Below are 20002 nucleotides of genomic sequence, written 5' to 3' on the forward strand. Positions count from 1 at the left end.
TACATTTTAGTGTGGATGCTTACAGAGTTAGGTCGATGTAAGCTGCCTGATGTCAATCTAATGCTGTAGTGTAGACCAGGCCTAAGTCAAGTCAAAGCAAAGCCTTGACAGCACTCACTTACAATGCGTGCTCAGGAATATTGAGCAGCTGAGAGGTAAGTCCCTCTGTGTCCACTTAATTTTTGTTCTGTCCCCTCCCCCTTCTTATATTGTTAGTCTCTCTAGGCTTAATTCACTCCTTACCTTTTAACAGAGCAGTAGCATACCATCAGTAATGCAACCATCACAAAAGCATTTCCAGCAATTACAAAGTTAATGCTCTCTCTCCTCTCACTTCTCCCCAACAAACTGGGCATGAAACTTTTCAATCCAAATTCAGTTTGCAGCCAAGCAGAAAGTGAACCAGCTATAATAGGCCTAATGTATAACCTGCACAGGGGTATAATTCCAGAATACAGAAACACTGAAGTGAAAGATACAGTTGCGGAGACCATCTAATATAATGTGCATGTCTAATAAAGCTCTGCTGTTTGCATGTCTTCGCCCAAAGAAACACATTCCAGTTTTCACTTTTGCTGGGCTAGTCAAGGTTTAAAGTAGATGCTGAGCTGCATAAAAGGCTGTGTAAAGGACAAATAACTGCTAAAAGAGTCTTGCACACTTACCTGTTATAAGGATTACAATTCCACCTGGGACTACAAGGTCAGCCTTTTCTTCCCAGGAGCAACAGAAGATCTCAGATTATAGATTTACTACAGTCTTGCAGAGGTGCAAGGATGAGTTATCAGTTACAAGTCATCTGCTGGCAAGGCTGGCTTAATCGTCTAACCATCAAGTCTGGAATTCCTAGACTGCCTGGTAGACCAGTTTAAAATGCTTACAGGGTCAACTCAACCCTTTAGCTTCCCAAGGCAGACAATGAAGTTCCACACAGGATACTATATGGGGATATTTTGGATGTAAGCTTAAAACCAGGCCCTGTTTGCTCTTAATATTTACTAAAGATCCAAGGCATTTTTGCACAAATTACACACAGAGGTTACATGCTATAAGTTGGACAGCTGCCTTGCACACCAGAGTAAACAATAATTGAGTGGCACGGTATGTAGGCAAATTTTATCCTTCTCGTGTAAATTCACTTACTGGGTGAGCAGTCCGTCCAAACCTGGAAAGGGCTTCTCCTCCTCACTCTCTTAGTGATGGGTAGCAGAGGCGAAGCTTTGGCACCTCCACTCCCCTGCAAGCACTGTAGTTGCCTCGGCTCTCTAGCTGAATGCTTACTCATCATCTAATGCTAATACTAATATAACCAAGTATGAAAACTGACAATAACCCAATTAGAACTCACACTAGGCTGGGCTTCCAGACTGGTGGATGCTCCTGTGCAGAAAGCGAGTTTACAAGAGTATACCAAAAGCCTCATTTCTATGATGGAAGGTCTGATATTTTGGATTGGGATATACCATGCAGGCTCACTAACTGGGAGATTAGGATACCTCATGTCTGAAAGCAGCTCCTAGAACTACACCCAAAGGCCAGGTCCAAAGATACATGAACCTTCACTCTGTAATGGTCAGTGAGCATGTGGACCAAACTTCAGATTGCTGCTTGTCAGAGCTCATCCACAAACTTCCTCTTGGCCCAAGAAGTGACTATGCCCCATGAAATAAACCTTCACTCAAGGGGGAGTGGAGTGCAAGGGAACCCATCTGCAAATTAAAGTTTCCTTAAGAGAAAAATGATTATTCAAACGCATTAAAGACCTAGAGGCTTTGTCATCTTTTCTAGCCCCTAAGGAATCCATAAAAAGGATTTCCCTTTGCATAGGTCTTTAGAGAATGCAGACTAGATGGAAAAAACCCTGTCCTAAGCAACCAATCCCTCAGATGGAATTTCTGGCAGCTCAGACTAAATGTTGAGGGACCATGCCACATGGACCTCTTTAGTGAGCAACAAATTGTGTTCTGCCCTATAAGAATAACTTTCCACTCCTGGCACCACCTTGCTTGCTGGCAATCCAGGCAACACTGCTTACTCCTGTCTCTGGTCCTTGGAGATCAGCACACACTACTCTGACTGCTCTAAGCTCCAGCCAGTTCACATGCAGAGATCTCTCCCATGTGGGATGAATGGGACTGCAGGGTGGCTCCCCAACCCTTGAGGCTGGCATCAGTATTTACCGCAAATCGTAGGTCCTTGAAGTGACCTCCAATTTTGAGTTTAGTTACATCTCTCTCACAACTGCAGGGACAGCCTGAGCTCCAAGAGACTCTGAATCCTCACATGTAATCCCCACCCCATTCCTTTGTTCACCACCGTGAGAGCAGCTTGTGAACCAAAATGCTTCCTGACCTACAGAGCTAGATCAATTAAGGAAGACATCATCTTGGCTCAGATGCTGGAGGATGCTCTGATCTGCTCTGCTAAGTTGTCTTGCTGTTTGTACTCCCTTCTGTGACAGAAGACCCATTCCTACCACCATACTAACTCAGTTGATGACATGGGATCAGGTTTTGCTTTTTTGTATCTGATCATAAATCCCAGCCATATCAAGAGAGTTGCTGATTCCTGGACAGCTTCTCTTGTTCCTACCAGAGCGAAGACCTTCATGAGCCAGCCAGCCAGATACGGAAGGATATGACGTTTCCTCTGTGACTCTACCACCACTACACTCTTTGTGGAGATTGAGCCAATGGCCAGGGGAAAAACCTGTAACATTGCAGAAAGGTACAAAAGTCCACAGAGTAACATGCAGAAATCAGAGAGCACTCAGTGATCCTCTATTCTGCTGAAGTCTGCTTCAGAGGGAGAGGGACAGGTTCAAGGGGCTCTGGTCAGGTACAATCTCTGGAATGCTGGCCTATACCAAGGCCTGGGTGGAGATCTTCATTATGCCAACCAGTCTCTATTCTGAGAAAACAAATATGGTCTCTTGGGCTCTGGAATGACTTTATTTTCATCACTGAGATCCTGAAGGCTTGATCTAGTGCTTCCCCAAATAACTTTTCCCCATTAAAAGGCAGATGCAATGAGCTCCTGCTTTTTTGCAAATTCCTCCTCTCCAAGAGCATTACTAGAAGGCTCTCCCATCCATGAAGTGATTGGTAAAGATGGAAAGAAGATTGTGTGACCAAGACCAGGGAGGCATCACTGAGGAATTTGTAAATTTCCAAATTTCAGTCACAGGGTACTTCAAAGCCTCTGGCCCCTCCACGGGGCAGGTACAATTCTTAGTTGAATATATGACTGTAGAGTCAATAATGGAGCAAAAATCCCAGCAATTGTGCTATCTTTTAGACAGCCTGTAAAATATATGAATCTGCCTGGGAAGGGCTGTTCTGGCACCTGATTTCTCTCCATGTCCTTGTGAAAGGGAAAAGCTCACATGTTGTTTTGAGGATACATGTGTAATGATTGTGACCCATTTAAGTACCTAGAGTGAGTATCAAGGACTTGAAGATGAAGGACAATGCTAAAACATAAATAGCATGTTATTTATATTTATATTATATTAAAAGGCTTTTATCTAACACTAAGCCTCTACTGTAGACTAAAAGGACAAAGAAATAGATTAACCCAGATTGTGTCTGGATTCTACATCCAGAACATAGCATTTACTCAAGTATCTGCTTACAGGTAGAAACTAATATTGGTCATTCCAAGCTTTTAGATGATCTAAATCGGGGTGGGCAAACTACGGCCCACGGGCCGGATCCGGTCCCTCAGGGTTTTGGATTCGACCCGCAGGATTGCCCCCCGTGGTGCCACAGGCCCCGCGCCGCTCTCGGAAATGGCCGGCACCACATCCCCGCGGCTCCTGGGAGGGGCGGGGGAGGGTGCCGTTGCCACCCCGGAGCCACTTTAGGTAAGCGGTGCTGGGCCAGAGCCCAAACCCCTCCTGCACCCCACCCCCCAACTTCCTGCCCTAAACCCTCTGCCTGTACCTCGTACAACTCCTGCATCCCAACTCCCTGCCCTAAGCCCCCTGCCTGCACCCCAACTCCCTGCCCTGAGCCCCTGCCTGCACCCCAACTCCCTGCCCTGAGCCCCATTGCACCCTGCACCCCTCCTGTACCAACCCCGTCCTGAGCTCCCTCCAGCAGTCCGCACCCCTTCTGCACCCCTGCCCTGAGCCCCCTCCTTCATCCCAACCCCCTTCCCTGAGCCCCCTCGTACATCCCGCACCCCTCCTCTGCCCCAATCCCTTGCCCTGAGCCCATTCCTGCACACCGCACCCCCCCACACCCCGCACTCCCTCCCGCACCCCAACCCCGGCCCTGCATACAATTTCCCCGTTCAGATGTGGCCCTTGGCCCAAAAAGTTTGCCCACCCCGATCTAAACACTGGTTTCCAGCTCTACAGATTTGAGATAAGTTGTTAAACACAAAATGGAAAAAGATCAATATGGTAATGAGAATAATGTAATTTTTAAAGGTCTTCTATTTCAACACCCGTCAGGACTAGGAATCTTTTAGCAGATGAATTTCTTTTTCAAGAACTAATCATGGAACAGCAATCACAGAGAAAGAAGATCTCAATCCCCAAAGATGTAAGAGATTTCTGAGAAAGGCTATGCCAACTGTGTAGTCACATACTGAACATGTATCCCTAGATTGTCTTTTTACAAATGGGAGAGCTCAATATATCCCCAAACTCCAGGATTTCTTAGAAAAAGCATAACAAGGAACAGTTTAATACAGAGTGATGTATCCGATGACCCTCACGTCCTAATTCAAATTGCATGCTGCAGACATCTTTTCACAAGCTGTCTGAAGTTTTAACATATGTTCCTAAAAGGTTTTATACAGGTTTATAACTATAATATGTACAACGCTGATACTTCTATTATTACTTTGTTTTTTAAATGTTAGACTCTGGATAGAACTGCACTAACTGAGGGCAGGTCTACACTACAAACTTGCATCGGCACAGCTCCACCACTAGAGAGAGTCTTCACCAAAAGCGCTAAGCCGACGTGAGAGCGCTCTCCCACTGGCTTAATAACTCTACCTCCACAAGAGGCGGTAGCTATGTCCACAGGAGAAGCTCTCCCACCAACAATAGTGCTGTCTACTTGGGGGGTTAACTATGTCACTATGGGGTGTGAAAAATCCACATCCCTGAGTGATGCAGTTATACTGAAGTGTGTAGTTTTCAGAGTAGCAGCCGTGTTAGTCTGTATTCACAAAAAGAAAAGGAGTACTTGTGGCACCTTAGAGACTAACAAATTTATTTGAGCATAAGCTTTCGTGAGCTACAGCTCACTTCATCGGATGCATTCCAAGTGTGTAGTATAGACTTGGCCTGAATGAGGTTGGTAAACCTGATTTAATGAAGGGAGAGGAGGGAGAGAAAAGGGTCTTAAAATGAGGAGAGGACCTGATATAGATAGAAAACAAGTGGACCTTAGAAATCTACACACACATACATACACATCCAAAAGAAAGGAGATGTGGGGATTTAAAATGTTAGCAGAAATAAAAGGATTGCGGAAGCAAGAAAGCAAAATGGGATGGGGGGTGGGGGAGGAGAAAAGGGACAGAGGGACAAAAAAGTTGGGGAGGGAAGAGCTGAGGGGGTCAGACAGGGATAGATTTTACCTGAGAAAGTAAAATAGCTTGAAACACTTAAAGTTTCTTCTCATTTGGACCATGGAAAGAGTGGTGGGTAGGGGCAGGTAAATGAGAAATCTTAGCTAGTGCTTGGGACTCAGAAGACCTGCACTCAATTTCCTGCTCTGCCACAGACTTCCTATGTGACCCTGGGCTAGTTATTTGCTCTGTGCCTCAGTTCTCCATTTGAAAAATGGGAAAAACAGCACTGACCTACCTCACAGGGGTATTGCTAGAACAAATATATATTAAAGGTTGTGAGGCACTCAGATATATGGTCCCCAGTTCCATAGTAAGTACCTAATATAGATACTAAAGAGACATTAAATGAACGCCTTGAAACGTTGAGAATTGACAGAAAGGTGAAGTGCTGGCAGCCCATTGATTATGCAGCTATGGATCTTACCTAGGCCTCAGACTAGATGCAGGTAGGGCAATCTTAAACCCCACTCACCTCAACCCAGACATGAAAAGGGAGGATGAGAAAAGTCGTGGTGAGGCATTAACAGCTGCTGCTGTGACAAAGTGTAAATTAATGATGGCCCCAACTCTGAAAATTACACAGTAATAATTTGTGAGAACACAAAGTGAATCAAAACTTCACATAAGAAGTAAATTTCCCCACCTTCATGGTGTTCAATTTCTACAAAAACATTTCTTCCATCATTAGTGCTCAGAATACTTAAGAAGGCAGCAATGAGGAGGAAAAAGTTACAAATGTGCAACCAAGAGCACACCCCCATCCAGACAGAGGAATACATATTATAGGCCTACATTTTCTGCTCTGGCTTTAACAACCATAAAAGCTTTCAATGCTGGAGAAGACCAAAACTGCAATCTAGACAGAAAACGATTTATAAATCCTGGAAACTACACTGGTTTGTATGCCAATTTCAACACAACATTTCTTATTCCAAGACCTACATGTTCAACAAGGCCTGTACTGAGTGCTCCCTGACTGGCCTGACCATGAATGACACATCACAACAGCAGGCAAAGTAAACGTGAAGAGATCTATCTATTCCATGTTGTAATCCAGTGTGAAAAACATCCTGTATTTCTCTCCTCTTTACATGCCTTCAAGAACTCCAGTCAGCCTAGTATTTCTTAATTTGAGTTTTCTGTAGTTCAGTGTCTGGGATATTTTGTTATAATGGCACTGTGTCCATATGCTGTTCAAGGCAAGATATTGGAAAATGTATAGCTCTATCACCATTTAATAACAATTTCCATGTCCTTAATATTACTCTTATTTCTTCAATACTTGTCTCCAGTGGCAGCAGTAGACAATAGTCTCCACACCATTTCACTGAAAGCCAATATTTTAACTAAACCCAATGTTGTTTGGGAAGTCAGATCTGTACCTCTGTGCCAAGCAGTATGAGATTAGACAGAGCCAGGACAGTCCTTCCAGCTAGCAAAATTAAATGTGTCTAATTGTTAGTGAATCCAGATGCCATCTAGGTGTGTATAATCACTTCCATCACCAAGTGCACGACAGTTACCAACAAATTTATCTTTACAACAGCCCCATTAAGTAGGAGAGTATTTATCTCCATTTGTACTGAAAATTGAAAGATTAAGTGACCTGCCCAAGGTCATGCAGAAGGTTTGTGGCAGGGTTGGGAATTGAATTGCAATCTCTTGAGATCCAACCCAGTGCCTTAACCACGAGATCAACAATACTGCACATAAAAGGGCCAATTAAAGCCATCCATGGTAGAAGGGGGGAGGGAGGATGGAAGGGCGGGAGGGACTTACCAGTGCCACTTTATCCTAAAGCCTGCATTGTCAAAGCTAAGATGGAGTCTGAAGTGCCATCATCCTTGCTGAGGACATCTGGCATTCACAGATTTGCACTGAGATGGCACGCAACTAATGGGTGAGCTACCTATATACCACTTCAAGTTTCAGACAATTCCTCAGTTCAACCAGAGGTGATTTTTTTTGGCATCTTGTTAGACTAAAATCTTATCATTAGACACTCATTTAAGATGGTACTGTTTCCTAAAACATTTTCATTAATATAGAGTATTATTTAATAGTTTTCTATTTTACTGCATCAGTTTTCTTTTACACTTTACCTTTTAGTCTATTGAAAGTTTCTTTAAACCCTTGCACAGAGTCCACTGAATCCCAGTCACACTCTTGAGGATACAATCATTTGCTAACCACACACCTTTTCCCTCTCCATACTGCAGCCCTTATTATTGCAGAAAACCAGCTCTGCTATAGTTAAGGTGAAAACTCACTTGTGCTGACTTCAAATGCTCTAAAATTCACATGCTTATTCATATTGTTTTGAAATTTAGTATGCCTCAAGGGGATGCAGGGTAGCGTTAGTGATCCAAATTTGGGGTCATCCAAGCAAGAAGTTTTCAAGATGTAGAACCCTGGGGGTGGAGAGGAGGAAGCATTTCTTAAGGTTGACAGATTCTACCAACTTTTTTTGAGCAGACCTAGGGAATCAAACTGTGGCTCTGATTGTGGCCCAAATGGTCTCCATCACTCATCGCTGGGAGAGGTGACGTTCAGGTGGGTGGGTGGGTGAACATGTCAGCCCCACATTCTCCCCTGGTATGTGTATGCCAGCATCTGAGGGCATCTGCCCCTCTAGGGGGACCTGGGCTCCTCTCCCTGCCCCTCATATGAGCTAACATCTGGGGATGCCTCTTCACTCTGAAAGACTCAGATTCTCTCTGTCCCGCTGGGCCCCTCCCCCAAGTGAGCAGGCATTTGGGGAAACCCTGCCCTCTGGGTAGGGAGCTGCGGACATGCAGGCTGGGGGCATGAACCCAGGGCACACTGCAAGACTGGGGTGAGGAGCTGAGGGGCATACCTGATGCATATCACTCACTCAAACACTTGGCACAGAGAAGACAAGTCCCCAGATCAAACCTGGGCCTGGGCCTCAGGCACAGCAGTACAGACCACAACCACAAGGCCACCCCTATTCTTTAATTGGATACTCATTCAAAGGTGCTTCATTGTACATAGTGTTCTTTTAAATAAGTTTGTTCACTTATAGCAGACACTAAACAAGTCATACCTGACCATTTTATTTAAATATAGGTAAGCCTATATTTGTATTACATTTTTAACCCCTTCCAGTTGGTACTGTGCCTAATACAGCGCTATGAAATAAATCCCACTCATTGAATATACTTAGACTAAACTAGTTCTGGATTATAGTTTTTCAGAAAAAGCTGGTAATCAAAAAGCTCACAAGTTCCTCATGACACATTTGGTCACTCAAGCAGCTTCCATTTAAACAGAAAATATTTGTCAGTTTTACACACAGTTTCAGTGGTCCACATAAAACACATCTTGCTCTGATACAGCACACGTATCTTAAGCAAATACCAATTTATATTGGTGCATGTACTGATGTCATATCTACATGGGCAATACTATAAAAAAAACACTTTGTAGTCTGTGTTTCATTGGCCCAGATTCAAGGAAGGAATCTGGCATTTGACAAGACAAACACAAAATATATTAATGCTTCTACAGTTTATAATACCATTCCCAGTTACCTACAACCCCAGGTAAGACCCTAATGCAGTTTCTATTGATGTACTGTAAGCAAAGGGGTTTAAAAAAAAATCCCAAAGATACTGAAACTGATACACTCAGTGCAGACCACTGATAAATTTAAAGATTGTGAGGAGCATACATGTAGAGAAGAATGCCAGTTCTTGATTAAAATATTTTAAAAATGAATGCTAGTAGCAGAATACTCTAAGAGTAATTCTCAGACTCCTACATGCCTCTATGCATCCGATGAAGTGAGCTGTAGCTCACGAAAGCTTATGCTCTAATAAATTTGTTAGTCTCTAAGGTGCCACAAGTACTCCTTTTCTTTTTGCGAATACAGACTAACACGGCTGCTACTCTGAAACAGGGTTCTTATGCGTAGCTTTGCAGTATTTCTATCTAGAAACTGCAACAATCCTTTGATAGGAGTTCTTTCAAAAGCAATCTGGAAATTCTAATAAATGTCCCTTCATGTCCCTTCAGAGTGGGCATAAAGAGTGAAAGCAGAATAGGCCAGTTACTCATAAGTGATGCTGTGCCCAAAACCAAAAAGTAGCAACAGAACAAGAAACACAGGCACCTAACCATGTATATTTATTGTTAGGAACTGTGGCAAATGTAAAATATTGTTTTTATATTTTAAAATAATACTTTCTACAGGAAATACTCGAAACAGTTACTGTACACTAGGGGTAATAAATAGGTGGACTGCAAGCCAAATCCAGACCACGAGGTGCTTTTTAACAGATCCCAAAATCTTTTTATTTACTTATTATTATTATTATTATTATTATTATTTTCTCTGGAGTCTGGACCTTGACAAAAAAATAATTGACTACCCCTACTTTACACTATTAATATGGTGATGAACGGGTTGAAGGAAGAAACCTTAAGATTTTAGTTAAGTTCTATGAAAATCTGCAGAAACCCCATTGATGTCATCATTTTCAGCTGCTCATCCACACTAACACAACTCAGTTCAGTTTATTTTCACACCTCAAACATGTTTTATTTAGCTCCCTGTTCCTGAGTATTTGTAAACAATATGAACTGTACAATGAAAAATCAAGCGAGAGTAAAGTACTAAAAGGCAGCCTGTATTTTTTTTAATCTGTAAAAACCTGAGGTTTCTGATTACCATAGAAATGTACATCATTAACAAGAGATTTAAATTCTCCAGACTAAAGTATTACACATTGGATATTTTACAACAACCCAGGAATATTCTGTAGTAACTATGCCCATCTTCTGCTGTTCAGCATGCTCACTCTGCCCAATTATTTCCTAGCTGGCTCTGCACATACATGGAGCATTTGAGGACAGACTACACAGGCACAAGAGGCTGATGATTAATGCAGAAGCTCCAGCCATACTATACTATGGGAGGTGACTGGTTGCCCTGCCCCTGTGATCGGATACTTTGAAGCATAAAGGACCACTGGGCAGTCTTTTGCCTCTCTCCCCAAAATGCAAAACACCCCCCCCACAAACACACCCCCAAGCCCCGACTTCACCCCGATTCCCTTAAATAACTGGAGTGAGCCTGCAGGAGCCCCAGTGGACAACACAGCTCTAACTCGGCTGGAGATATGGATGTGCTCTGGACACCCTCCAGATACACATCACAGGCACGTGGAAGATAGGCTGTCCCCAAGCCACTGGCCTTTGCTGACAGAGCTTCCTTCCGCCAGCCAGTTATCTAGTGCTTAGCGTTCAGTTACCCCCTCCCTGCTAAGAGTTGAGGAAGGAGACCTCCGAACACCGCTGCCTCGCTGCAGGGATCAAATCCAGTCGGCTACCCCGGAGCGTTTGGGATACAACCGGGGAGAACCGCCAGAGGAGTGCAACAGCTGCATGGGTCAATACTGCTCCGTGTAACTAGCCGAGGCTGAGTGACCGTAGGGTGTGGGTCCCCATCAGGGTGCTCTGTGCAATGGACCCGCTGACCGCGGGTCTCCGGTAAGGGATCGGAGCGGGGTAGGAGCCGAAATGCAAAGCCCCCATAAGGGAAGAGTACAGGGGAGGAGGCTGAGTGCAATGCACCCAAGACCCGCACGGACGGAGAAGGGGAGTGGGAGGAGCTAGCAGGGTGCAGTGTACCGGGGAAGGCGGCGTCCCCAGAGGCGGAGCCAGCGTGCAACGCCAGCACCGACGGACGGGCGCGGGGGAGGAGGCTGGGTGCCACCCTCCCGGCACCAGGGTGAGAGCAGAGATGGGGAGAGGGAGGAGCCAGCGTGGAAAGCATCCAGTACTGAGAGGAAGAGGGTGTCCCAGGGACGGGGGCGGGGCCCGTGTACAATGTACTCGGTACCGAGGGATTCCAGGGGGTGGACCCCGGTAGGGGCACGACGGGGGCGGGCGGAGTGCGATGCAGCCCGCGGGCTATCCAAGTACGGCTTATACTCCATGCACTCGGTTCTTAGGGGAAGGGAGTTTGTCGCGGAAAGGGAGGCGGGCCCGTGTCCGCTGCACCGACTCCCTGGGCAAGGTGGGGGGGCTGCATGTGCAATGTGAGTGATCCGAAGCGAAGGAAAGGGCTCGGGAAGCTCCTCTCCGCTAATCCGGAGCCCGGGAAAACAACCCGACCGGGAGGGAGGGAGGGTGGGGGCGGCTACTTGTCCGCTACGCTCGCCGGGGGAGGGGACTCCCTGTACGCTCTGCCCCGGAGGGTGGGGGGTGGCTGTGGCCAGCGCACGCGGGGGCCCGCTGCGCGGAAACGCCCGCTCGCCGGGGCAGGGAACCCCCGGGGAGACGCAGCGTGGGAGGCTGCTCTCGCTCCCCTCCCCCCCCCCGGTGGCGCCCGAAGCGCGCGGGCCACCGGCGCGAGTCCCCGCCCCATACGGAGAGCGAGAAGGGAAAGGAGTGACCCGCCCCCCGCGGCGCCCGGCGGGACTGTCACACCGCCCGACCCCTCGGCGCTCACCTCAAAGCCACCCCTGCGCCCCGGGGATCGCGCCTCGCCGGTGGCTCTCCGGGCCCCTTCTCCTCACGCGGGGGCGGCCCTCGGGCCCCTCCTCCCGCCGCTGGCGGGGTCGGCGGCGGCTGCTCCCCCCCCCCGGCTCCGGCGGCTACTCGAGAGGGTCGGTCCCTAGCGGTGTCGCGCTGCAGGAGGGCGCCCCGGCCCCGGCGGCTGCTCCGGGCGGGGTGGGGGGTCCCCGGGCCCCTCCTCCTCCTCCGGGCGGGGGCGGCGGCTGCTCGGTTCGGGCAGTGGAGGGGATGAGGGACGGCTGGGCCTGAACGGATACGAGGAATGGTCGGCCCCGGTGAGGGGGGGGTAAAATGGAGTAACCGTCTCTCGGCGGCGGCCGCCGAGCGCTGCCCGCTTCTCTGTTCCCCGGGAAATCCCGCCCCTCCCCGGCCCGGGGGGAGACCGCCCTGCCTCCATTGGGTACGAAGCCTGCCACTCACCGCCTCTCCCAATCACAGCGCATTGCCCACCCCCATCCCCCGCCCCTATTGGACACAACCCCCAGGAAGGGGATGTGAAGGGGGGGACCGAGGAAAAATGTCCGTATAGGAAACAAGCCCCGCCTAGTCCCGCCTCCATTCCTCTCTCATTGAGTGCCGCCTACAGGAACCGGTCAACGATTGGATTAGGTGCACGTCGGTCAAACCTAGACTCCCCCTATCTCAGGCTCCGCCTCCGGCCACTAGGAAGCTCCGCCCCCTCTCTGGGGAGCTCTTTTGTGGAATGTTTACATCTGCAAGTGGATCCAGATTCGTGCCCCTGCAAATCCGCCCACAATGCCGGGGGCAGCAGCTAGTGCATGGGGTGCGCTACATGCGCTGTATCTGCACCCATGTTGCTTCAGAGTGTTGCCCCAGCACGTGCACTAACACTGTACAATGCACGGGTGCAACAAGCTGCAGCAGCACGGGCGCCAATTCTGTCCAACTCTACAAGCTGCAGCGGCGGTACGCCCAGTATCTCTAACGCACGATGCATGGGTGCAACAAGATTCAGCCGCACGGCCAGTAGCCCAGTTTAATACGTGCAGGCACCAAATTTAAGCAGCTATGCACTCGCAATAGTAATGCATGAATGCAACAAGTTGCATGAGGTCAATCATGCTTCCCAGTTTCCAGATTTTCTGAGATTCATCCGCTTGCATACAATTTAAACTGGGATGAAACCTCTTGGATACTGCCTTCTAGGAAGCAAGGTAATTAGTTTCCTTTTACTCCTATCAATCCAGTTTGAAACTTGCTGCAACTTTACAGGAGGTAACAAGTGAAACCATACGCCAAAACAGGCACTATTTAAGAACACCTTTTTTAAACAACACCAAAGCTGTACGCGGTGGTCGCATTAAACCACGAACCCTGGATTTGGAATCCAGCCTCAAAGAACTGCAGGTCACCTACTGAGCAAGTTGAGCACACTTTGGATCAGAGCTACTGCAAACTGAAGCAGATAGGGAAGGCAGATTTGTATTCCAATATAAAGTTCAGGTATGTTTTTACACTCACATGGAAGAAAAAGCTGTCATAGGATTAAACAGATGTCATTTTCTCTCTAGTCTGAAAGCTTTTCCCCCAAAGTTTCTGCGAGGAAGCATTAAGTTTGTCTCAAACAAACAACAGCAAAAAATAAAGCGTGCATTTATTTACATAAAAGCACTCTGAAGTTGCATGACCCCATCGCTAAATAACTGCGTTGGAAATCCAAGTCTTAGCTTACTTTTAGCCACTACAGTGACTTTGCTTTATTAATTCCACACAGGAATTTCTGTGTATTTCCACCACCGCTGACTTGTGGAGCACTGACCAACTGCCTCAGAGGCTTCTCCAAGCCAGCAAGATGTACAATTCTCATCCTCAATACTTCCTTACTACAGAAGTCAGTGACACAGTGTATCCATTCAATACAAGCCCCATGCTTCCAAGGGAGAGGAGGATAGTCAAAACAAATCCCTAGCAGCGTAAATCACAATGAATTCTTGGCATTTAATAACAGTCACCATGCAGATAACAAATGAAAGATACCTTCTGGTGGTACCCTAATGAAACTGTATTCTTATTGCCTCCCGCCTCCCAAAGGCCAATACCATTACACACACTTTCTATTCCAAGCTTTAAAACTGTCCAGAAACCTTATTTGGAAGTATATTTTGTACCTCAGATACAGTCAAGAGTACACACACAGACCTTAACACCTCCCTGTCTAGAAGAGCCTGCTGTATTAGGCATGGGACAGTCAAGGCAAAGCAGCACACAGGTTTTAAGCATATGGATGATGCTATTTTTAAGTCTTGGTTCTATACCGCTGTTGTGTGTTGCCCACACAACTCCTTTCTCTCCCCTGGTGTAAAAAGGGACAATATATGGATCACTTGGAGATTGTCCCTCACTTTCCACTTATAACCCTGCTAATTATAGTACTGGGTGGCAGGATGCTGTCTGTTGCTGCAGTTTCAAACAAGTGACTTTCTGATTCATATTTTGAGGCATGATTGTAATTAAAATAAAAAGGTGAGCAAGTTACGCATCGCCCAGCCAGTTCAGAAATCCTCAAGTGCTAGCACCCCTCACTCACACGGTCTCTTTAGTGCATGATGTACACACTCACCAACAGTGAGAGCTACTATTAAACCCTCTTTAGCTTCCTCCAACAGACACACCTCCAACTAGCTCCCAGTATTTTTGGAGCAGACTTGCACGCTTTAGTTTTAAAATATCTTCCAACATGACTGAACTTGTAGTTCTGAATTAAGAGAGAGACTTCAATGAGGCTCCCTTCTAAAGAGCAGCCCCTGCGAATGGGAGAGGCTTCGCTTCACATCTTTTTACAATGAGTCTGAGCCTAGTAAAAGCAGGTAGGGAAGGAATTGATTTCTCTGCATTAGACTGTCCCACCGACTCACTCGTCCCTAAAAAACTGGGGTGATTTACTCTTTTGCCTCGCCCCCTTAGTGCATGGAGTAATCAGGTACCCCCTTTTCTACATGTTAACTCTGTCCCTGAAAGCATACGAGAGGTTAGGGCTCCACCCTCACTGTAAAGCAAAGCACGGCATCACTAGGATAAAACAGGGTTTAAGGGAAAATCCACGTGCTGTACTGCAGATTGCACACAATTTCCACGTTTCAGGACATAGAAGTATAAGGTAGACAAACAACACGCACGCAGAGCTCCCTCTCTCTGTGCTCCTCGTGGACTACATAGTACAAGATTTGTAGCTAACCAGAGGGCAGATACATTATACGATCCACAGCCAAAGAGCTTTACAGCCCCCTAAACTGAAATCAACCCAGCAGTCTGCTTGTGACAGAGGCTCATTTATCCAGGGACTGGGGGGAATCACAGCAAGGGAGGAGCTGGTACCCGGTCAAGACACGAGGGGGGAGACACACTTATAAAATGTTTGGAGAAAGCCATCCCCTTTCCCATACGCTGGCCCAAGGATGGCTGGGGCGGGGTGTGCTAAACTTTGGGCCACACTCTCTACCTCCAGGATAGAGCTCAGAGAAGGGGAAAAGAAAAAAAATCTGCCTACACGAGGCAGTCCAAACGGTCTGGCGCCAGACGGGACTTGGAAAGAGCGAAAAGAAATTGGGAAAAGGTGGGGGAGGTTCTCGCATTACCAACATCCACCCCCCCCCGCCCCAACCAAGCTGGAGGTTTGTTGCTCCTTGCTCTTAATCTCAACTTTTCACCTCACGGGCGCACTATGCATGGGGGGGGGAGGAGACCCGCAAGCGAGTGATGTAGAGTATTTCAGATATCCAGCCAGGTAGATTCCGTGCAGTCTCCGATTTAGATCTCCGGAGTAAACCAAGGCTGGATTTCGGCTGTCTCCCGCTCAAAAAAAAAAAAAAAAAAACAAAACACCAACCCCGTGCGGCATAGGGGAGGAAATAGGGCCGCCGAGTGCTTTTGCTGCCAAGCAATATAAGACCAGAGAGCGCAGCTAGGGTGACTCTCCCGCCTCCTCCTCCCCTGGAAGCTAGAGGAGAAGGGGGCTGGCCTGTGAATCCACAGCGTTGCGAGAGAGCTCCCTCCGAAAATATCCTAAACAGTCACCCCTGCCCTTGCCCGGTGGGGTGGGGGGGGGATTTTATTAGGAAAGAGGCACCCTGGCAGGTGGTCCCCCGCCCCAGCAGGAGGGATTGTCGGGGAAGGGGGGATTGCCTCTCCCTATCTCTGCCGGGCAGATCTGACTGGGCGAATCCTTTTGTCCCTAAATCCCTCCCAGCATTGACTGCGCTGCTTCACTTCCGGGATGACTGCGCCCCACGTGGGGCGGATCTCTTACACGTGGGGGGGAGGATGGGGGAAGACACCGGACCTGCCTTCTCCCCCTCCCCCATTCTCCCTCCCTTGGAGGCAGAAGGGGGCGGGCCAATGCTTTCATTTCTACCAATCAGCTCCAAGGAGAGGAAAACTTCCTTCTTCCTGATGGAATTAGGCAGTCCTTTACCATTTGGGGCGGGAGACCAACCTGAAAAACAGCCAGGTCTTCTGACAGGCGGGGCGATTTGGGAACCCTAGCCAATAAAGCAAAAGGGGTGGGGCTAATTCTTCTACCCAAGGAGAAGGGCTAATCCCGCCCTATGATTGCACATAGGGAGGAAGGGGGCGGGGGAAGGACTGTGAGCGTGTGTACTGCGTATTCACTCTATCAGTCTCATGCAGTATGGGCACGCTACGCTGCTTGCATAGCTGAGGTTGCAAATAGCAGTCTCCCTTCAGCACAAAAGGGGGAAAGCGACTCAGACTGGCAGGATTGTGGAGTGGATTCTCCCCGTGGGGTCTCCTCTAGGCTGGAGAGAGAGAAGAGGCAGAATCCCCTCCGCCCTCCCCATCCACGCCTTGTAAATTGTAACGTGAACCCTCCTTTGCTTTCCAGCCTGCTGTTCCCGCCCCCTCCAGAGTCCACCCCAGAACCCAGCCTTGCTGGCGACTCGCGGCCTCACTTTGCTAGCACTATAACGAGCGCAAGGAAGCCCCTTACGTCTCTCGGGCAGCGAGTCCAGCATGGAGAGGGCCAGCCCGCCACGGTAGCTAACTCCATGCAGATCAGCCCAACACCCTAAATCCTCGTCCCTGTCTCTCTGATAGACGCCCCCTCTGCAATGTTTCCTTTCCCCAGGTCAGAACCATACCAACTTGAGCCCCCCCATCCCCCACCTTCACAGTCCTTTGCTTCTTTAAACTATTTTGAGCCGCTCTGCAAAAAAGCGGCAAGGACCACCGGCTTGCGGGAGAAAAGGGGCCAGCGAGGGTAGCCCAACCTCGGAGCTGTCCATCTTTCCCTCCCACCGGCATAGGAGGTGGGGTGGAGACTAGAGATGCAACTCCATGTTTGCAAAGGGAATCAGGTTCAATCAGCTGGGAGATGAGAGCTCGATGGATCGAGACCAGGAGGAACGCGGCTGCTCCGGTTTGGGTCGCAAAGTGGGCTCAGTGCACTGCAGGTAGCAAGCGTTCGGTAACGGAACGTTAGCGCGTGAACAGGGGTTCGGCGCTGGAATTTTCACCCGGTGCCTGGCTACTTTGCGTTCGGCAATAGAACGCCACGGCGGCTGCTAGAGGCCCCACTCCATTCAGCGGGGCTCCGGCGAGGATTGTTTTGGTGTGAATTTAAAAATAACAATCACACAGCTGCCGGTTCACCGAGAGAGAAACTAGAGCTGCAGCCCAGGCCCCCCTGCCGGCGGCTGCCTCTTGGCAGATCCGTTCACACGCCTCCCCCAACAAGTTTCACGTAAAGAAGCACAAATCTACGGGTTCCGATTCCGCCCTCTCTGCGAGTTAGACATCCGGCCTTGGGATTTGTAAACTAGATCCACGCTCCAGCAGCGCCCGCAAAGCCCTGCACCGAGCCGAGCTGCAAAAGCCACCCCCGCACCCCAAAAATCTACTTAACAAACTCCTAAACCTCCTCTCGGGACCTTGACCCGCAGCGCAGCTTTGTTTATGCCAAGCAAAATAAGGGGCGGGGGAAGTGAAGTGTCCCTGTTCCTCCTCCTCCTTTCCTCCAAACTGCATGATCCCAGCGCGATGTTAAACAAACACCACCAGCACGCATACCACCCGGCCAAACGCTTGCTCTTCCTCGGATCTCCGTGCAGGGAAGGGGAGGGAGAGCGAGGGTAAAGCAAAACCCAGGGAAAAACTGTTTTTAATTTCTCCCCTCTTCCTCAACGGATCCGACTGCTCAGTCCCTCTCCCACCCTGATTACCAGCAGCTCCGCCTACCACCCCCTTTCTCTCCTCTGGTTCTAGCCCGATTTGAGCCGGGTGATCTTAACACCCCCCAAAAAAACGCCCAATATTTTGGGGACTAAATTGAAAGCAGCTGTTACATACCCTCAAAGCCCAGGCGAGGAGTCCTGAATGGATGGGAACTCCCCCCAAACGGGATTGGCCTCTAGATGAAACTCGTCACTTCAATCCCACCCATCATGGGAGGGAAGGCTGGATCCAAACCTGCAACCCTGGACACGCCCTCCCCTCTTCCCCAAAACACGCAGGGCAGGGCTTTGTGCGAAAGTGAAGTTAGGCTGCTGATCAGCCATTTATGTACATCAAACTCACGCCTGCACGTCGGGGTCTGAAGTGAGCTCTCACACACTGGGGCTTGCATTAACTCCGGTTTCCATCTGTCTAGCTGCACTTGAAGCACTTTCTGAACCTACCTGTTACAGTGTTAGGATCACAAAAGCAAAGTTGTGCTGAACGCCACCGCGCCGGTCCTAGGGCCATGGGAGCGGTGCGGTGGTGCTAAGACGCCCCCCTTGGCAGCCTAATTCCAGGGCAGGGAACACAGCAGCAGCGCAGTAAGCGAGTCTTTTCTAATAATAATAGTAATTAATTAATACTGTGCCTTGTCCTGGCAGCTTCCACCCAACCATTAACTCCTGTAACACCATCATCCTGCTTGTATAGTGTCCTCTCTCTAAAGGTCTCAGGACAGTTTACAAACATGCAAGATTAACCCTTGCAACAGGTCTTGGAGGTAGGTATTACCCTCATAGTATAAAAATAAAGGAGGACTTGTGGCACCTTAGCGATTAACACATTTATGCGACTAACACATTTATTTGAGCATAAGCTTTCGTGAGCTACAGTCACTTCATCGGATGCGTTCAGTGGAAAATAGACAGGGAAACTGAGGCACAGAGATTAAGTGTTTTGCCTGAGGGCTGTGGCAGAACTCCGATCTTCTGAGTCTCAGTCCTCTACTTGAAGTTGTTATACCAGCCACACACACTTTATCAAACAGAGAACATCTAATGGGCGAGAAGGGCAAGACCCTTGTCGGGTGGACCGAGAGCACAGGAACCTCTTTTGGAGGAGCAGTTGGAACCATTTAGAGAAGGGGTGAGTGCCAGGAAGGATCACTCTCTCCCCGCTATTGTTGTATGTAAATGTGTAGGAATTCTTATTTTTTGTATTATTGTAGCACCTAGCAGCCCTAGTCATAGACCAGGACCCCATTGTGCTACGTGCTGTACAAACCCAGAACAAAAAGATAGGCCCTGCCCCAAAGATCTTACAATTTGTATATAAGATAAGAGACAACAGATGGGTACAGGCAGATGGGGGGAGAACAGGGAAACAATGACACATGACTGGACCTGAACACCAGTAGACGCTTGGATCCTGGGAGCTGATGCTCTGTTCTTACAATCTAACGGAAAATATGAGTGGGATTTAATTATCACGATTAATCACACTGTGAAACAATAATAGAATGCCATTTATTTAAATATTTTTGGATTTTTCTACATTTTCAAATATAATGATTTCTATTACAACAAAAAATACAAAATGTACAGTGCTCACTTTATTTTTGATTACAAATATTTGCACTGTAAAAACAAAATAAATAATATTTTCAATTTAC

General features: G+C 48.1%; 1 protein-coding gene and 1 long non-coding RNA gene across 10 annotated transcripts in view; one reads left to right on the forward strand and one right to left on the reverse strand.

The window, feature by feature from the left end:
• The window catches only part of SIN3A (SIN3 transcription regulator family member A), a 60900-nt gene extending 42351 nt beyond the window's left edge, over positions 1-18549 (reverse strand). For 4 of the 9 annotated variants that reach the window (XM_043494607.1, XM_043494610.1, XM_043494609.1 and 1 more), the window contains exon 1: positions 12074-12493. The gene's annotated coding sequence lies outside the window, so the exon portion shown is untranslated. Of the gene's footprint in view, positions 1-12073; positions 12495-18462 lie in introns of those variants that run through there. The other 5 variants (XM_043494612.1, XM_043494613.1, XM_038418161.2 and 2 more) reach the window with 4 other exon arrangements.
• A 13-nt stretch (positions 18550-18562) lies between these two features.
• Positions 18563-20002, forward strand: part of LOC122456209 — a 46278-nt gene continuing 44838 nt past the window's right edge. The window contains exon 1 of the long non-coding RNA XR_006274948.1: positions 18563-18932. This is a non-coding gene — a long non-coding RNA (uncharacterized LOC122456209). The remainder of the gene's footprint in view (positions 18933-20002) is intronic.

Source organism: Dermochelys coriacea, chromosome 10 (assembly GCF_009764565.3).
Source record: "Dermochelys coriacea isolate rDerCor1 chromosome 10, rDerCor1.pri.v4, whole genome shotgun sequence".
NCBI classification, from domain to species: Eukaryota; Metazoa; Chordata; order Testudines; family Dermochelyidae; genus Dermochelys; species Dermochelys coriacea.